The sequence below is a fragment of the Adiantum capillus-veneris genome, chromosome 25 (genome assembly GCF_014529385.1).
Source record: "Adiantum capillus-veneris isolate H3 chromosome 25, ASM1452938v2, whole genome shotgun sequence".
NCBI lineage: Eukaryota > Viridiplantae > Streptophyta > Polypodiopsida > Polypodiales > Pteridaceae > Adiantum > Adiantum capillus-veneris.
Genome location: NC_140955.1, coordinates 20,465,100 through 20,483,532, shown reverse-complemented (window position 1 = coordinate 20,483,532; position 18,433 = coordinate 20,465,100).

Genomic DNA, 18,433 nt, shown 5'->3' with positions numbered 1-18,433 from the left:
AGGATAAGTTTATAGTTCTAGATGGTAATTTCTTGACCTAGTACTTTTTTATTTGCTTATATGGGTGAGATAATTTTATCATAGCTTCTTTAAAGGTTTTCTAAGCTCTCTTAATTTTTTTATAAATTTCTACGTCTTTTTTCTAATTTCTCTATCTTTATTAAGCTTAAAATTTGCTTATTTTAAGCTTAATATTTATTATATTTATTTTCTCTTAAAGATTGCATTTTCTCAACTTTACATCAATGGTTTATACTTTTTATAATTTTCTTAGAGACTTTTGACAATAGGTTCTATTTATCCTAATTAATCTTTAGATAAAAATAGGGCTATTAGTCTATTTTGGCTTAATTAAATAATTATATTAATTTTTTGACCTTAAAATAAATATTTTGGCTTAATTACGATGTAGACAAACTCTGATAACTAACACATAATTATCTAACTTGATTAGCTAATTTCTCCCTTTTATTTTTAGCTAAAATAAGTCTATTTTACCTTAATTAAATAGATAGATTATATTTTTTATCTCAAGGTAGTTATTATGGCTTACTTATAATGAATACTAACTCTAACAAATAGCACATAATTATCTAACTTGAATAACTAATTTCCTTTTTTATTTTTAGTTAAAATCAATCTGTTTTAGCTTAATTAAATAACTGGTTTAGGTTTTTGACCTTAAGCTAGTTTTCATGGCTTTTTTATGATGCATACTAGCTTTGATAAACATCACATAATTGTCTACATTGATTAGCTAATTTCCCTCCTTTAATTTTATCTAGAATTACTTTGTTTTGGCTTAGATAAATAGCTAAATTTATTTTTTGACCTTAAAATAATTATCATGGATTACTTATAATGTATCCTAACTCTGATAAATAGCACATAGTTATCTAAGTTAGTTTGCTAATTCCCTCTTTAACTTGTGGCTAAAAATAGATAATTTTAGCTTAATTAAATACTTAAAATGATTTTTTGATAATGAAATAATTACTCGATATATCTAGCAGGATTTACTAATTGTGATAATTATCTTAGGAATATTTGAGTTAATTGAGTAGGTTTTCCATTAGTTTTTGGTTAAAAACAACTAATTTTTATCTAATTAATTACAAAGATTAATAAAAAAATTATGATATAATCTTTCTAGCTTCCTAACAATATAATCAAGCTTTGATAATTATCTTGCACTAATCTAAGCTTAATTAATATATTTACTCCTAATTTAAAACTTAAAAGATTAATTTTAATCTTAATATGACTTAATAATTAATTAAATTAATATCCCTAATCTTAATCTAAGTAAGTAGCAAGATATTAAGAGTTAAGAGAGTAATTTATAATGTAAAGAGGTTCAATCTTCTTAATTAATTAAATTAATTAAGAAAATAGAGATAATTTTGCTAATTAAACACTCATTAGGCTCAGTACCGTTGATAACCAGCTAGAGTTCTTGCTCTCTAGTGATTTTTGAGTAGAGTTTCTCTCTATGTGAGAGAGAAATGGCTAGGTCTCCGAATCTGAGTGAAATTGTGAAGGGGGTCCTATTTATAAGTTTCTGACACTCATAGATTGGAAATGGAAGTAACTTGCATCCCAAGGTATCCCTACATCTCTCCTAGCACCCATTGTTGTTATTCCTATCCCCTGGCAAGTCAGTGATGACCCCTCTCACCACCTGTCAGCTTTAAAAATCAAATCTTCTAATTTTTGACCTATTTTTGGCTTAATTGGTAAATATCTAGCAAATCTCTGGGAGGCCTTAGTAAAAGTCTAGGCTTAAAGGATTAGTGAAACCATCTAATTTTTCTTAACAATGTAATTTACATTGAATCTTCCAGAGAGACTAGCGGGGTCAGTTTTTGTCCGAACTTAATTCTAAAAATTTCTAGCCCTGGGTTTGTTGTGCTTAAGATTCTAAAAACACCATTTTTAATTGTTTTTGAGATAGTGTTTTTACATGTTTATATGACCCATACTTTATCATGAAGCTTTGAGTTCATTCCTCTACACCTAGAAAGGTGGAGACCTTACAGAAATTTGCCTCATTCTGACCATATAGACATCATATGCCTATGATGTCTAAAGGGAACTTTTAGGGACCAAAATTGACATTTAAGCATACCACGGTGTCAAGCACCACAAAACAAGCTTTCTAGACCAAGTTTCATCCAATTTTAAGCACATAGACATCATACGGGTATCATGTCTCAAGGCAAGATCTGAAGGTCCAATTGCACTTTTGACCACATAGGAGGTTGGGAAATGGTGATTTAAGCCTGTTTGAAAAAATTCATCTCATTTGGACTCATATTTTTGAATTTAAAGAGGTTTTTGCAGATACAAGAAGGTAAAGGTGAAAAAGTAGTGATTTTGTGCAATTTTGACATCCAAAATTTTATGTGATCACATATTCTTGTTGTATCAAGGAGTACCTTGGGTAGAAATATAAGTGAAATCTGAGCCAAAGGACATCAGACGCGTATGATGTCTTTGTAAGAAATACGAAATACAATAAGGATCTAGTAGCAAGGAGAGTAGAGAGAGATACAATGCAAAGTAGATTAGCGGCAAATCAAAAACTCTACATTAGCACACTATTACAAAGTGATGGCGTCATTCACCCATGCACTATCAAGGTAGAGCTTAGATGGCGATTTAGACAACTAGAGCAAGTAGGAATACAACGGACTAACAACCCTTCAACAAGGATGTGTTGTGCGCGTCAAGTGTGCACACCATTCTACCGAATTACTCTCCTTATATAGATGTAAGGGAGCCTCTAAACGCCCATGTGAAGCCGCCCTTAGATAGCCAAGTCCAAGTAGGACTCTCCCATGCACCAATGTGTAGCTACTTTTGGGTAGAGAAGTCCTCCTAGAACTCGGCCACTGGCCAAAGACCACGGAGAACCAGCCGGCCATCAAACGGCCATTTTCTGATTTTTTTTCTAGCCGCCATCCAACCAAGATATTTCGGCGAAAGGAATATCTCAACCCCCAAAGTTGGCCCTGAATTTGCTCCGTACCATCCAGGATCACAAATAAATATCAGTGTACAAATATGGAATCCATCAAATATATGTGCACCATCAATTTCTCCTCATATGGGGGCCTTACAAATTGTGCAACATATAATGTGGTGGCAAAACTGAGAGAGGTGGGGATTGCAAGTGTACCAAAAGTCTTAGAGACCATATCTAGGTCAACAGACATTTGAGTATACCCTAGTGTCCTAGAGCATAAAAGAAGTCCCTAGAAAAAATTTCATTGCATTTGGAGCTCATTCGGGCTAAAAAGTGTCAAAGAAAAAAATTGGGCAAGGTTCATGCTTGTATTGATCATAACTTGCACAAAAAGTGTTCAAATTGGATTATGGAAGTTGTTGAGAGTTGTTTGAGTGATAAGGAGTGTGTGGAATAAAAGTCACATCATTTTGCCACAACAGACATCATACACGTGTAAGAAATGCGGAATACAATAAGGATCTAGTAGCAAGGAGAGTCACGAGAGAGATATGATGCAAAGTAGATTAGTGGCAAACCAAAACTTTAGATTAGCACACTATTACAAAGTGATGGAAGCATCCACCCATGCGCTCTCAAGGTAGAGCTTAGATAGCAATTTAGACAACTAGAGCAAGTAGGAATACAAGGGACTAACAATCCTTCAACAAGGATGTGTTGTGTGCGTCAAGTGTGCACACCATTCTACCGCATTACTCATGAGAAAGCCTCCTTATATAGATGTAAGGGAGCCTCTAAACACCCATGTTTAGCTGCTCTTAGATAGCCAGGTCCAAGTAGGACTCTCCCATGCGCCCATGTGTAGCCTCTTTTGGGTAGATAAGTCCTCCTAGAACTTGGCCATCGGCGGCCAAGGAAATCCGGCCACCGGTCAGAGATCGCTGACCGCCGACCCCTTTTACATGGCTGCATCTTCATGGTTTTAGACTTTTCAGACACTTTCAAATAAACTTTCTCCCCTTCCTCAAAGGTACGATGCCTTCTATGAAAATTAGTACTTGTTCTTCCTCTATCTTGAGCCCTTTTAATACTATCTTTAGAAAGTTTAAGCATTTCATTCATATATTCTAAAAAGTTTTTAGCTGACCGAACCTTTTTCTTTGAAAACCCTACTTCATAAGGAGCTCTAGGCTGAAACCCATGCATTAACTTAAATGGACTATATCTAGTGGAAGAGTGCTTGGCACTTTTATATGCAAACTCTACTATAGGTAAGTACTCTTCCCAATTAGTTTGTTGTTTACTTACATATGCTTGTAGCATATCTTCTAGGATTTGATTAACCCTTTCAATTTGACCATCCATTTGAGGATGCTTGAGTGTACTCATGCTTAGTTTAGCGTCTAAACTTTTAAAGACAACTCTCCAAAAGTGTCTATTAAAATTCCTATCTCTATCAGCCACAATGTTCGCTAGTAAACCATATAGTTGATATAGATTTTCTACAAATAATCTAGCAATTTAGGATTTTTAACATTATATTTTCTTGGAATAAACGTCACCATTTTTGTTAATCTATCCACTATTACCCAGACAAAGTCATTCCCCTTTGTGCTCTAGGCAATCCAACTATAAAATCCATGAAGATACTCTCCCATTTCCTTAAAGGAATATCTAATGGATGGAATAGTCCTCCCATCTTAAGCCTTTCAACCTTATTGGTCTCAAATTTATTACATTTAATCACATATTCTAGGACATCCTTATACATTATATACCAATAGAACTATCTTTTAACAAGACTATAAATTTTTTTTACACGTGTGTGTCTTTCAGTTGGACTATCATGATACTCATAGAGTATATGGTGCTTAATCTCTTCATCTTTTGGGACACATACTCTACCTTTTAACAAGACTACAAGTTTTGTTTACATGTGTGTGTCTTTCACTTGCACTATCATGGCACTCATAGAGTATCTGGAGCTTAATCTCTTCATCTTTTGGGACACATACTCTACCTTTGTAGAGTAAATAGCCATCATCTATGGCAAAATTTTTCCACTTAAATTCTTTGGAAGCACCCATTGATGCTTCATTTTGTCATTGAAAACCCCTGGTTTTGGATCCCCTTTTTGAATGGTTTCCCATATTTTGAAATATGTAAGATCAACACTCAATTCATTTATCATAGGCATCCTACTTAGGGAATCTGCTAACACATTATATTTCCCTTTGCAATACCTAGGCTCATAATCAGACTCTTGTAAGAGTTCAGCCCATCTGGCCGTGTGAGCTTTCAATTCTATATGATTGGAGAGCCATTTAGTGCTTTCTTGATCAAACACTATCACTACCTTAGCACCATATAAATAATGCTTCTATTTCTTCAGTGCATGGATAATAACATACAACTCCCTTTCATATATTGAGTAATTTTGTTGTACATAGTCTAATTTTTTTCTTTCAAAATCTATTGATATACTTTCTTGAAAATTATATCGTGTAACATATCTATGGAAAGAGTTCAACAATGCAATTCAAATGCACTATTTTTTGCTAAATTTGAAAATTTAAAATGCTCAAGTTATGACCATTCAAAAGAATGCAAAATGTGGTGGGACCGTAGCCACAAGCTCATTCTCATTGGTGTACAGAGTATATTCCAAAAGCATCTTTGATCTTGAAGGGCCCTTATGGGGTTCATCTTTTCCCGAATGTCAGAAGACCTTTTATTTAAATGATTTTTGCAGCTCAAGACAACATATTAAAGGACTGTTCTAAACATCATGCTCACCTTATATAACAAACTTTTTACCTTCTTTTTCAAATTCTAATGAGTTTTGTTGGTGACTCCGTTTCAAAGCAGCTCCTAGTCCCCACAACCATTCCCTTCCCAAAGCCAAGTCCGCACGATTCATGTTCATAATTTGGAAGTCAAGCATGTGTTTATACCCTTGTATCTCCGCTTCCAAATTGGTTACTAAAGTATCCCAGATCTTCTTTTCTTTGCCATGCATCATAGAGATGACACATTGGTGAGCACTTGGTTGTTGAGACAATTTTAGTTTCGTGACAAGAGCATAGTTTACAAAGTTATGTGTGGTAGAGTCATCTATCATGACTCTAACCCTTTTCCCATTTACAAATCCATGCATTTTCACCAGTTCATGCGAACCAAATCTTGATTTTCACATGCTGGTTGACAAACAACAATGATGCTCTTTGTCCTCCTGCAACACTTCTATGAATTTATACTTCTCATTACCATTTATCAAAAGTGTTTGGAAACATGGATTTGCCCATCTTTATGAATCTTTTCAGGACCTATATCCTTTTCATCATCATTCTTTCTTTTGTTCTTTGGACAATTCCATTGAGAATGGCCGGCGGCGGGTGACAAACAAGTGAAGCACAAGTTTGTTTTTTAGCCTTTGCACAGTCCTCTTGGTTCAGCCTAGGTCTTGGTGCAACCCTCTTTAAACAATGGTTTACCCTCCTTATAATATGGAAATTTCCTTTCTCCTTTTTGAAAAGGTCGAGATAACCCCACATGTGTGGACTTGGGATCAACCTAAGTGGGATTGGAAGCTTTCAAGAGAGTAGTTGTAAATTTGTGCAAATTAATTTGCTTCCTCCAAAGTTTTTGGTGCACTTGTTTTCACTTCTCATTTGAAGTGTTTATCTAACCCCCGTATAGAGTCTTACCATGCACCGAGCGAGTTTTTCCGAGCAAAGACAAATCGAGCAAGTGTTTATACGCAATATAGTAAATTTTATCATCAACAATATATTTATTGTTTGTTATATATTAATGCACTACAACAAAAAGAGTTTTCAATGGATAGACTACCTCCTAAATTCCAAAAGGTCAAAGTTAACTTTTGAAAAAAGTAACACAATATTTGAAAATACTATCTTTTCGCTCAATCTCTATTTAATTGTGATCTCCTCTACTTCTATTCTTCTTTGTCTTGGATTTTTCTCGCTTGGGCTTCACATGTTTGAGCATGAAGTAAGATTGATAGACTGATAAGAGCTCTAGACCTTTACTTAATGCTCAAGTCATCCTATGTTCCTTTTGTAAGGTAATTGCTCCCTTGTCTAGGATTTTGGTTCCTCATTGTTATTTATACTTGAGAGCATGTGCATCCTTCCTCCTCTTAGGCACAACAATTTGATAGCAATTTATTGCACCTCATTAGTTCCTTTATACACCAATCGTCCCTTCCATGTCATCTTGCCCTGTCCATACTACAAGGTTGTCATCTTCATACAAGGGCACCCTTTTTACACGACATGCTCGACAAAAACCATTAATAATGAAAGACTTCTTTTGTTACAATAAAATCATGTTTTTCTTTAATTGACCAGCATATGCCTTTTTTAATTAGTTTATAAAAATAACAATCAAAATTAATAGAGTTCTATGCCTAAAATTTCTAGAAAGACATCATCATAATTGAAATAACTGCCCTCAAGGGTGCACGTCGACATGTGGTGCTATAGAGAGAGAGAGAGAGACTCTCATGGCGGTTTGTGTGTTTGGCAACGTTTTTGCCACAACACTTGGTTGCCATCTAAATTGCCTTCAAGAATGCACGTCAGCGTGCAGCGACCGTAGACAGAGAGAAAGAACGGAGGAGGCGGCATTGGGCAAATAGAAGCAGAAGAAATGGAGCAAGGGAAAGTAGAAGCAGAAGAAATGGAGCAAGGAAAAGCAGAAGGAAAAGGTCCACAATATTATGGTTTTGTTTGTTGAGGTTACTTACGATAAGCTTCTTTCTGAGGTTCCAAAGTACAAACTTATTACCCCATCCATCCTCTCAAATGGACTAAAGGATGAATGGGTCACTTTCTTGCAAAGCTATTAGGGACTTGATGGCCATAGGCACCATATTTAGGCTTGAAGATGCTCATTAGTGTGCAGGAAAAATCATTTTTTGAAACATACAAAATTCGTTTCCTTGAATTTGCCAAGAGATTTTAGCAAATTAGGTTATCTTTTTGGGTTTTTGCACTATTTTTCTCTATTTTGGGACCGAATTTCTCCTTTTCCTCTTGTTCTCAACCGACATTTTTGAAATTGAAACGGCATGATTTTAAGTTGAGACACATTTTTCGGAATCGACAAGGAGAGTTGAACTCAAGACCTTTTATTCAAGAGGGAAATGGCATAACCAATCTACCACACTTCCGTGATTGAAAAGCTAAAAAGAAGAGAATTTCAATGTCGTAGGAAACTATCCCAAGAGACCTTAAGACGAGGAGAGTTGAACCTACATTGAACGGCCATAACCTGAGAGAGAGAGAGAGAGAGAGAGAGAGAGAGAGAGAGAGAGAGAGAGATGGAGATTACGTCTTGCTGACAACGACGATGCAGAGCAGGCTGTGGATCTCGACATTGCTTGGAGTCTATCTCACAAATAGTAGCTGCATTTATTATAAGCCGCTATAATAACAGATAACTTTGATTGGCAGGTGCTAATGAGTGATGGATCTTAGGAGATCAACCATGATGATGGAGCATCCCAACATGGTAGACTGGTGAATGTTGGAAATAAGCCGCAAAGCAGCACCTTTAATTTCTACATGGTATCACCACGAGATTCGATCAGGGAGGAGGATCCGTTTGCTGGCCCTCTTCTGGCTTCCCATTTCTTTGCACATGCCACAACCAAGGCGCTCCTGCTCAATTCTTCCTGCGCTGCAGTAAGCCCCATAGCTCTGCAGTTCTCAGGAGTACATTACGCCTCTGACCCCAATGACGAGGGGCAAGCTACACTTTTTCAAGCCTCTGAGCCTTGCGCAAAATCTACAGGCCAAGAAAACCCTCAAACCGCCTCTGACCCACATGATCACGGGCAAGCGACTAAGCAAGTAGCCTCTGATCCCCTTCACCTTTACTGAAGACAACCTTATTTTGTTATGTAATCTCCTTTGTGTCCCGATCTAGAATCTTTGAGCTTTCGTAAATAAATTCCTCTGTAAAATACTCCCACCGTGTGGAATATTCTTCTGTCAGTTCTTGAACCTGCTTTGTAAAATCCAAGTTTACAACCTCCTCAAGAGCTGCAATCATCCGATCTTCTAGAACATTTCGGCTCTTCATCTCAGCTTCGTAACATGCAATAAAACCTTCTGGATCATATCCCTGAAAATTATAATACTGCTCCCGAATAGCATCAAGTGCTAGCTCTACAGCATCGTCAATCTGCCTTATTATATGCATGGCTTTTGCTTCCTGTAGATACCCCCTAACCAATTCCATCATTTTTGGCAAATCTGCAACAACTGCTAGATTTTTATCAAATCCATTTGAGTTGAAATCGTCAATAAACTGCTTTGATTGCTCTGGCATCTCCATCTTTACCTCCCACCCCGACTCGTTTCATGTCGGGTTCACCAAAGATGTCGGGGGATATATGTTCGCTACGTGAGCCGAAAAGGCACGGGGCCTCTGGCTGTGGGAGGTGTGAGAGACTAGATGCAAAACACAAAGCATAAGACTCGAAAAACACCTTAAATGCTTAAAAATTGACAATTCGAATGTTTTAAGCTGCTAATGATTAGCCAAAGTGAAATTTGATTACAAATGTTTGCCGTTAACGGCACTGATGGTGTTAGGAGAGTTTAATGCTCTCAATTTAGATCACGACTGTAAATTTCTCACTTATGCCTGCCATTAGAGACATTTGAAGCTGATCAGTACCTACATATCTGGTGAAATTTCCTGCTTGATGCCCTTGTATCTTTCAAATACAATAGAGAGAGTTTATCCTCTGTCCTTGCTTACTCGAGAGCGAGTCTCCTCCAGTTTACCAGAAGGCCGAGAGAGATACTAGAGCCCTTTGATTTTCCTTACTTCTTCCTTCTTTGGTAACCGACTTCAAAAGAGGGAAAGAGAGTGAGCTTTGCCTTCCCTTGGTTTGCTTGTCCCGCCTTGCTTCTTTGTAGCCCCTCGATTGCTCATCGTCTCCCTTACATGCTCCTCTCTTGATTACGGCGGAGAGAGAGATTGCTTGGTTAGCGAAGGATGAGAGCGAGAAAGATTCTTGCTTTGATTGGAGATGGAGAGAGAGAGAGAGAGAGAGAGAGAGTAAAACTTTGCCTTCTCCGAGCTTTCGAGCTTCTTCTCCTTTTTCGCTCCAAGGTTTGCTTCGAGGATGAGATCGAGAGAGAGAGAGAGAGAGAGAGAGAGAGAGAGAAGCTTTTTCCCTCTCCTCTTGCCCTTGTTTATCTACCTGTGCCTTCTTACGCTCTCCTCCTCTTCTCCTCTGCTTTTCCCCTTCTTCTTCACTCATTGATTCGTGTGCCCCTGATGCTTATGGCCGACAGAGGGAGAGGAACTCCTTGCTTTGATTGGAGATCGAGAGATAGAGAGAGAGAGAGAGAGAGAGACCTCGCCTTCCTTCTCTTCAGCTGCTCGCCTTGGTGCTCTTCACCTGCTCGCCTTGGTGCCCTTCACCTCCTCGTTGCTTCCCCTCTTTACTCGTTGGTCGAAAAACCACCCTAAAATAGCCCCTCCAAAAACATTTGCCCACCACGCAGTCACGACGCCATGATGACTGACTTGGCGTGGGAGTCCCATGAATGACGTGGCAGGTCAGATTTCTCCACTTCGCCAATCGCGGCAGAACCGGCTCGAAATATGGTCGCCCTGCTACGCCGAGCATTTCGCGTTTCACAGCCGGGCTCGTATGAGCACCCCAGCAGCCTGCGCGAGCTCTCCTCTCCTCCAACGCTCTGCCCGCTGCCTGCTTTCGCCATCCCCCCTTTTCTTTTTTCCCTTTCACATTTATTAAACCCTTTAATTTTGTGGGCTGCCTTTGTTTGCAGGCGGACGGCCACTGGCCTTGATATTAGTTATGGGCCCTTGGGCCTTTGGGCTATGGGCCGTTGGCCTTTGGACGGTTGACTTCCCCAATGAGGGCACCACATTTGGCATACATGTCGGCCACAACATTGCCTCTATTATCTGAGTTCATCAAGGGCTTCTTGTGCTTTTGTAACAGCACCATATGAGGCACACATGCCGACCGAAGCATTGCCAAGCTCCTCATCTTTCCCTAGTAGCGCCTATCGAACAATCTCATCAAGGGTTTAACTTCTCGTATCAGCATCTTGCACAATGCCACATGCTTGAAGATGCTAATATAGGTATTTGCATTTTGAGAGAGACCTTATCTTTGAAAATAGCCAGCTTCTTGGCCCTGCATCTGTTGGGTTTATCCCGCAATCATTGCATTCCAAGAGACGACATTCCGGACATGATACTCCTCAAGAACTTACTGCTCGCGCATTTCAAACCATGGATGAAGCCCAAAATTTCCCAGATAGCACTCCGACGGAGCCGACCGAACAGAGCCGATCGAACTGGTACGAAACCGGTCCCCGATGAATCTTTAACGACCAATAACTTGGCAACCGTAACTCCAATCACTGATCTGAAATGACCGACGCGCTCCACAAAGTGAGCACTTCAAGCCTGTGCATTCATTTCATCTTTGTCACCTCAGCTGCAGTTGCCCAATCCGGTACGGTTGACTTAAACTTCAAACTGCCATAACTTCTTCACCGTAGCTCCAATCGACGAACCGTAAAGACAAGCCGTTAGAGCACTTCAAGCACTACAGTTTTAGTTCATAATATCCCATCTGTTGTCACTCTAAGCATACTCCTTTTTGGCATCATTAAGGCATCAATTGGCCCTTTAAATCCGCATCTGGCATACATTAATCATTAAACTTGGCCTGTTATCAAGCCCTAATCACTTCTCAGTAAATGTGTAGGCATCAAAGAAGCTTAGCTTGCATTTCTCTGCTCTTTTTCTCTACATGGCAGCGGAGCTGCACGACAGCAGCCTAGCTGTGAGGCTTGAGTGAGCCCTCGGGAGTCAAGATTTTGTAGGGCCAATCTCTTCGTGAGCCATCTCAAGCATGGACGTGGTCTATGCGACACCACGCACATGTCCCTTGAATTTAGAGGGATCTCTCTCTCTCTCTCTCTCTCTCTCTCTCTCTCTCTCTCTCTCTCTCTCTCTCTCTCTCACACACACACACACACACACACACACACACACAAACACACACGCACACATACACAAATGCCAAAAGGCCTGATATGAAGATGAATTAGTTGAAGGTGAGCAAAATAGTAGTGACCTAATGTGCCATGACAATGTAGGTCGAGGAAGCCAGATACTCAAAGAGTTGAGTGTAGAAACAATTGGCAAGGCAAAAGCCATGTTCGAAGAGGATGACAAGGTAAGTGTGGTTCTGTATGGGAGTGGCGATGATGGTGCAGATCGGGGGCCGATCATGGTCGACTAGAGGTCGGATACCCTTGTGGTGGCGCACGCAATAGAAACAGATGTCTGGAGGATCAAGACATTACTAGAGATATTATTGACGAGGGGTGCACTGTCATCGTTGCCGAGCGCCTGGGTGTACCATAAAGAGAGAGCACGTGATAGAGATAGAGTCAGAGATTAGCCAGAGAGAGTATGCATATCAGTAGGAAAAAAGGCAAGGACAAGATGGAGAAAGATGGGGAAGGTGGTGGACTTAGGGAACGTGCGCCTTCTCCACCACCTTCCCCATCCTTCTCCTTCATGTCAAAAGATTATCCTTGCCACCAGCCTACCCCTTTTTTAAGGGAGGGTTCTACCACTACTCTAAGAAAGGGCTTTCTAACTTTACACAATTCGAATTGGTCTAGAATTTAGAAAGAGGTCTCTAGAATGGACACAATTAAAAGTTTTTGTAAAACTCATGCTTGAGCAAAATTGCTAGTATCTTTATGTGTGTACTTATTAATGATTGTATATACATAAGCTACAACAAAATATTGAAATCACGTGAAAAGCTCCCTTGGTTTGTGTGCTGAAAATTAAGAGAGCTCCTTAATTTTTTGTTGTTGTAGCTTGCTCTTTTGGTCGGTTTAGAGATTGCTCGGAAAATCTTGCTCGGAGTTAGGGATCCCTCGTATAAACCCTCTTGTTTTGTGAAATTCATCTAGCCCTAGATGTATGAGGATTATTTCTCTATACTCTACCTCTATACTGCAATGTGTAAGTAAGCAAAGGCCTACCCTGTTGCATAAATTTATCCCAATCCTCTTTGTTTCTTTTTGGTTAATTTTAAGGGAGAAATTCCTTCACAAAAATGCTCTCAAATTGAGCCGAATCCCCTAGAATCTTTTTTGATGCCTTGTAACATCCATTATTTGTAAGTTGACCAATGATAGATTAGCCTCAAGTGGTTGGTACTCATGTGGGATATTTTTTAACCTATGAAGGTCTTTTCATTTCTACATGAAAATATAGATAGCATCTTTTTTTCTATCCTTTTCCTCACCATTGAATTGACGAGGTTTTATGTCTTTGAGGACAAGGTTTTCTCTAGGTCTTGACTGAGTATCAAGAGAAGGTATAACGACCTCTCTACATATACGATTCCACCATCCCTGAACATGGAAGGCATATCAAGATCTAATGGAACAAGAAGATGTGTCATTGAATGCTTTCCTTTCTGTATGTATTCAATCAATTTAGTCATTTGATCTTTGAGACCATCTAGATCAGCAAGGAAAGTTTGTAATTGTAGGCATATATTTTCTACTCTATGTATTGATTTATCAACTCATGCTACTCACAATATATCACATTCCATTCTTCTCCCATGTTCTAGATCCCATACATATTCTGGTCTTGGTTGATGCCAACCTTAGATTGCCTTTGGTTTTGATCTTTTTCCATTTTATATGGTTTAAAAGCAAAACTCACTTAAAACTTTGAAAAAGACAGTAAAGAGCAAGCTAAGAAAGCTATGCACAAATATACATGACACTTCTTGGGGTTCCAAGATGGCTTTGACTGAGTGTGTTGATGACGACCAGAAAAATACCCTTGATACTCGAGTGTTTTCTATCATGTCCAATGTATGTAAGGTCTGCAATAAACTTTCTCTTGTTCTACTACTGTAAAACCTTGACCTTGCCTCTTCACGTGCAGCTTTAACTGTAACTGCATCTTCAATCGACTTCATATAAACTTCAGTTTCACTTGCTTCCAACATTACAGTATCACTCTGATTATGTTGTTCAGGTTGATGATGTTTTTGCTACTCCAACTGCTTCTTCAATTCCTCATATTGCTATTTCGACCCATCATATTGCTGCTTCACAAACAAGTTCTCCTCCTTTACTTCTTCTTTTGCAAAGATCTGATATTCTGACTTTGATTGCTCCCACACACCTTTCATATAGTCTCTCATTTCAGCCTTCATCTTTTTCATATCACCTGAAGCAAGATACCATCCCTCTACATCTAGCTCATCCTCTGACATTTCCTCTAATCTTTTCCCCCACTTTTTTGCATGTTGTAACCCTATTCAACAAAACCTTGTTGCTTCTCTTCAAAGTGGCATTTAACTATCCCTACAAGACACTAAACCACTCATCTCTCCATTCAACAATTTTGGTTGAACTCTTCTGTTTGTACACTACCAACTGCTTATATGAGGCCAACTCTTGGCTTTCAATTAATTCCTGAACTTTCTCTACAAAATTGCTTCTTCAATGTGAACTTTCTTTTCCTTTAGTGCCTCCTCCTTGAACTGCTCCAATTCAGTGTACAGTCTCTTATTATCCCTCTTCACTAAAGTAAAATCCATTATTTGTTGTTCCACATATTCTTTCACTACTCCAATTGCATTCAAAACCTCATTGAAAGATACATTTGAAAAACTTTCTTTGGTTATATTTGGCTTTTCAATTGCAAATTTCCAAGCTGTTATGATAGGTGTCTCTCTACAAGCTTTCTTTTTAGCTTTCTAAGTTTAAACCATGTCTTTACTGACACGGGTGCTGTTGATTTTTCACTTGTTTCCACACCAATTTCGATAAACAAGTCCCCAAATTCTGTATCCAAATTCACCTTTACTCCTTTCAGAGATCCCTTTGCTGAATATCTTGCAGAAACCAAATTTTGCACATCCTTTGTCATTTGCAAGCTTTTTTGTTCCTAATGCAACTTTTGTCTTTTTTCCTTCCTTTGTGCAGATCCTGAGTCTTCAATCAATTTTCCTGTCCCTAGAAAAATTCTCCCCTACAAAATGCTCTTATTGTTGACATACTCAAAAATTGTTGCCAAATATTGCCCAACTTTAGTAGTTTTATCCTTTCTCTCCTGCTTGGTGTAAATTTCAAACTTGATCCTGTCAAACAGGATGTTTGCCCATCCAATCTGCCTGCCAGTCTCAGCTGCTAACAATATGCGCAGTGTTTTCCCTACTTATATACTCTGACTTCATTAACAGAAATATTCTTTCAGGAAACCAGTTCACCTACTACAGTCTCACCTGGTTTTCATTCATGATAGCTGATAGTAATGCCTCCCACTTGAGACTATCCAAAAGCCTTTGTCATGTCTTTTTCAGCTTCTTTGATGACCTCATTGTCATCTGTACTAGGTATATCAAACACCTATGCAATCAATCCTTCAGTTAAAAAATCTTTTGAAAAGATATGTCCATCATTTTCCTGCATATACTTTAAGTATACCACTGGCATTTGATTCTGCCTTTAGCTCATCCAAGGTAACCTTGCAAAGTTCAGTAACCCTATCTTCTTTAACCATGGAATATTCGCCTCATTTGCCACTAAATCATACTTGAAGTCCAAGAAAGTGTACTCTGGGACTACTTCCTCTTTTGAAGGTGGTAAAGCCTTGAAGGATGTAAGCATCTCTAGCTCATCCTCCTCTCGTTGGACTCATCCACTATTGTCCTCAGGTAATGAGTTTTGTGTAGAGGCCGCAGCGTGAAAAAGGGCTCTTCTTCCTCCACCCTCGAGTCAGAACCCGCAGCCCCAGGTGTGTTGCGAAGGCTCGACATACTGCACCAAGCGAGAAAGTGCAGCGGGGGAGAAAAACACAGCGAAGTGGAATTTTTCACACCCCTCAAAAGGATGCCTTTGTCCACTGCCTCGCATGCATAAGACATCTCAATCCCACTCACATCATTAATTTGATGCTCAACTCGAGTATCCTTTATTTCTCCAAAATATGGTTTGAGTCAAAAACCATTTACTGGCTTAGCAATTACTTGTCCTGACTCATCAGCCAAAATAAACGTATTAGGTCCCACAAGCCTTACTATCTAAAATGGCCCTAAAAACTTGAGTTTCAATTTTCTAGTTACGTGTCCCAGCTTGCTATTGTAAACCATCACCCAATCTTCTATAGAGAAAATGTTGAACTCTGTGTTCCTGTTGATCCAAGCTTGCCTTCTTTGTTGGATAACCTCTACAATATACATGCTCTAAATTCTATCCTCTTCAAGTTTCAGCAATGCTTCTTTTGTGCAATTAACTGACTCTTCAAGAGTTAGTTTCTGTTGAGCTTCAACCCTAAGGCTTGGTACTAAAAATTCCATAGGAACTGTTGCTTCCAATCCATACAGCAACTTGAATGGTGTCATGCCTATTGTCACTTTGAATGCAGTTCTAAAAGCCCATAGTGTTGAATCCAACTTCTCATCCCAATTTGTCCTATTCTAATTTACCAACTTCCTAATTATCCTAATCAAAATCTTATTGGCACTTTGTGCTTGTCCATTTGCCTGAGGATAGTACACAATTGATTTCTTATGCAAGATCATATGCAGTTCAGTCAGTTTACTAATCACTTTGTTAATAAAATGTCCTCCTTGACCAAAAACCAACTCAATAGGGCATCCAAACCTGGTCATAATATTTTTATACAAAATTTTTGCCACACTTCTTGTTGTGTTATCTCTCAAAGCCACAGCTTCCAACCATTTTGTGCAATAATCAGTTGCAACCAAGATGTATGTGTTCTATGTAAACCTTGTAGGCGGCTTGATTGGACCAACAAAATCTAATCCCCACTTTTGAAATGGTTCCAAGGCAATACAGGTTGCAGGGTCATCTTGTCTACATTCAATGTTTTGCCCTCTCTTTGACATAACAAACAGTTCTTACTAAATTCCTGAGCATCTTCTATAACAGTCATTAGGAAAATTTTGAACTCATTTTTGGGTCTTTTAAGAGTGCCACATCATCAAAGTTGTACAAAAGAAAGCAACCCGGTAGACCCCTCTAAATATTGCTTAGAACCCCATGATATGACCTATCATTAGAAAGTTCTTGAAAAATGGATTCTAAAGAGCCAAGGTCCGAAAAGTTTGGATGACTTCTATGAAAGTTATGCCATTTTTTTCAATCAGTCAGGTTCTGTTACCGTTACGGTAATCTAAAATCACCTTTTTCTAGATCTACATGAAGGCAATGTCCGATACATGCATGCTATATATCAATAGATAGCATTTGAAGAGTGGATTCTAAATATCCAACCTCCGACAAGTTTGGATCTTATTTGCAAAAAATTTACTAATCCCCACTTTTTGAAAGCTATGCCACATCAACAATTCTTACAAGGCCCATTTTTGAGTCCAAACTTTTCCTAATGTCGCCCACCAAAGTCTTGCTTGGAATACTTTTCTTGCAATAACATCTCCTAAAAAATTTCCTCTTGAATTACGTGCATGAGCTTCTTCCAGAACTGCTCTTTGTTCAAACTTAGGAACACACCTCTTGATCACTTATCAATTCCTCTTTTGTATAAAACCCTTGCAATAATTGTAAAATGTTTTCTTTGTTCTGCTAATCTCTTTCTTTGATCCTTAGTCATTGCTTTAGGTAACACCCCTTTAGTCAAAAACTGAAGCATGTCTTCATACCAGTCCCCTGACTGGTCAACCACTTGAACTAGAAACAACTCTGCATCAGGCAGTTGATCAGGTACACCTCATGAATCTTCCTCTCCTATTTTGAATCTGCTCAAATAATCAGCTAATACATGAAGTCTACCTAGAGTATGTATTACTACATAATTAAATTCTTGCAATAGCAATATCCATCTTGACAACCTCCCTGAAAGGTGTGGTTTATTCACCAAATAGATCAATGCCTGGTGATCTACATGAAAAATTACCATATTTGCCAGTAGTTAATGTCTAATTTTGCAGTGCATAAACCATTCTCAAGCACTCCCTCTTTGTAACTGTGTAAATTCTTCTCTGTAGGTGTCAATACCCTGCTTGCATAGTAAATAGGTATAAACCAACCTCTACTTGTTTCTTGCATTAATGATGCACCCACTACTACATGAGATGTATCCACAAAGATGTGAAATGGTAACTTCCAATCACAAACAATCAACACTAGTGCTACAGTCAACATGTTCTTCAAAATCTTGAATGCCTTGCTCTTCTCTTCTCCCCATTCAAATATAGTATCCTTCTTTAGGGATGGTGGGAGCAACAAGTTGGTGTCCAAGAAGAAGGGCCTCCTTTCAAGCATGCTGAATGTTCTATGAGCCATGCTCACTCAGCTCCAAGTTGTCATTGTCTCCCTGCTTAGGTATATTATGCTTTGCTTGCGC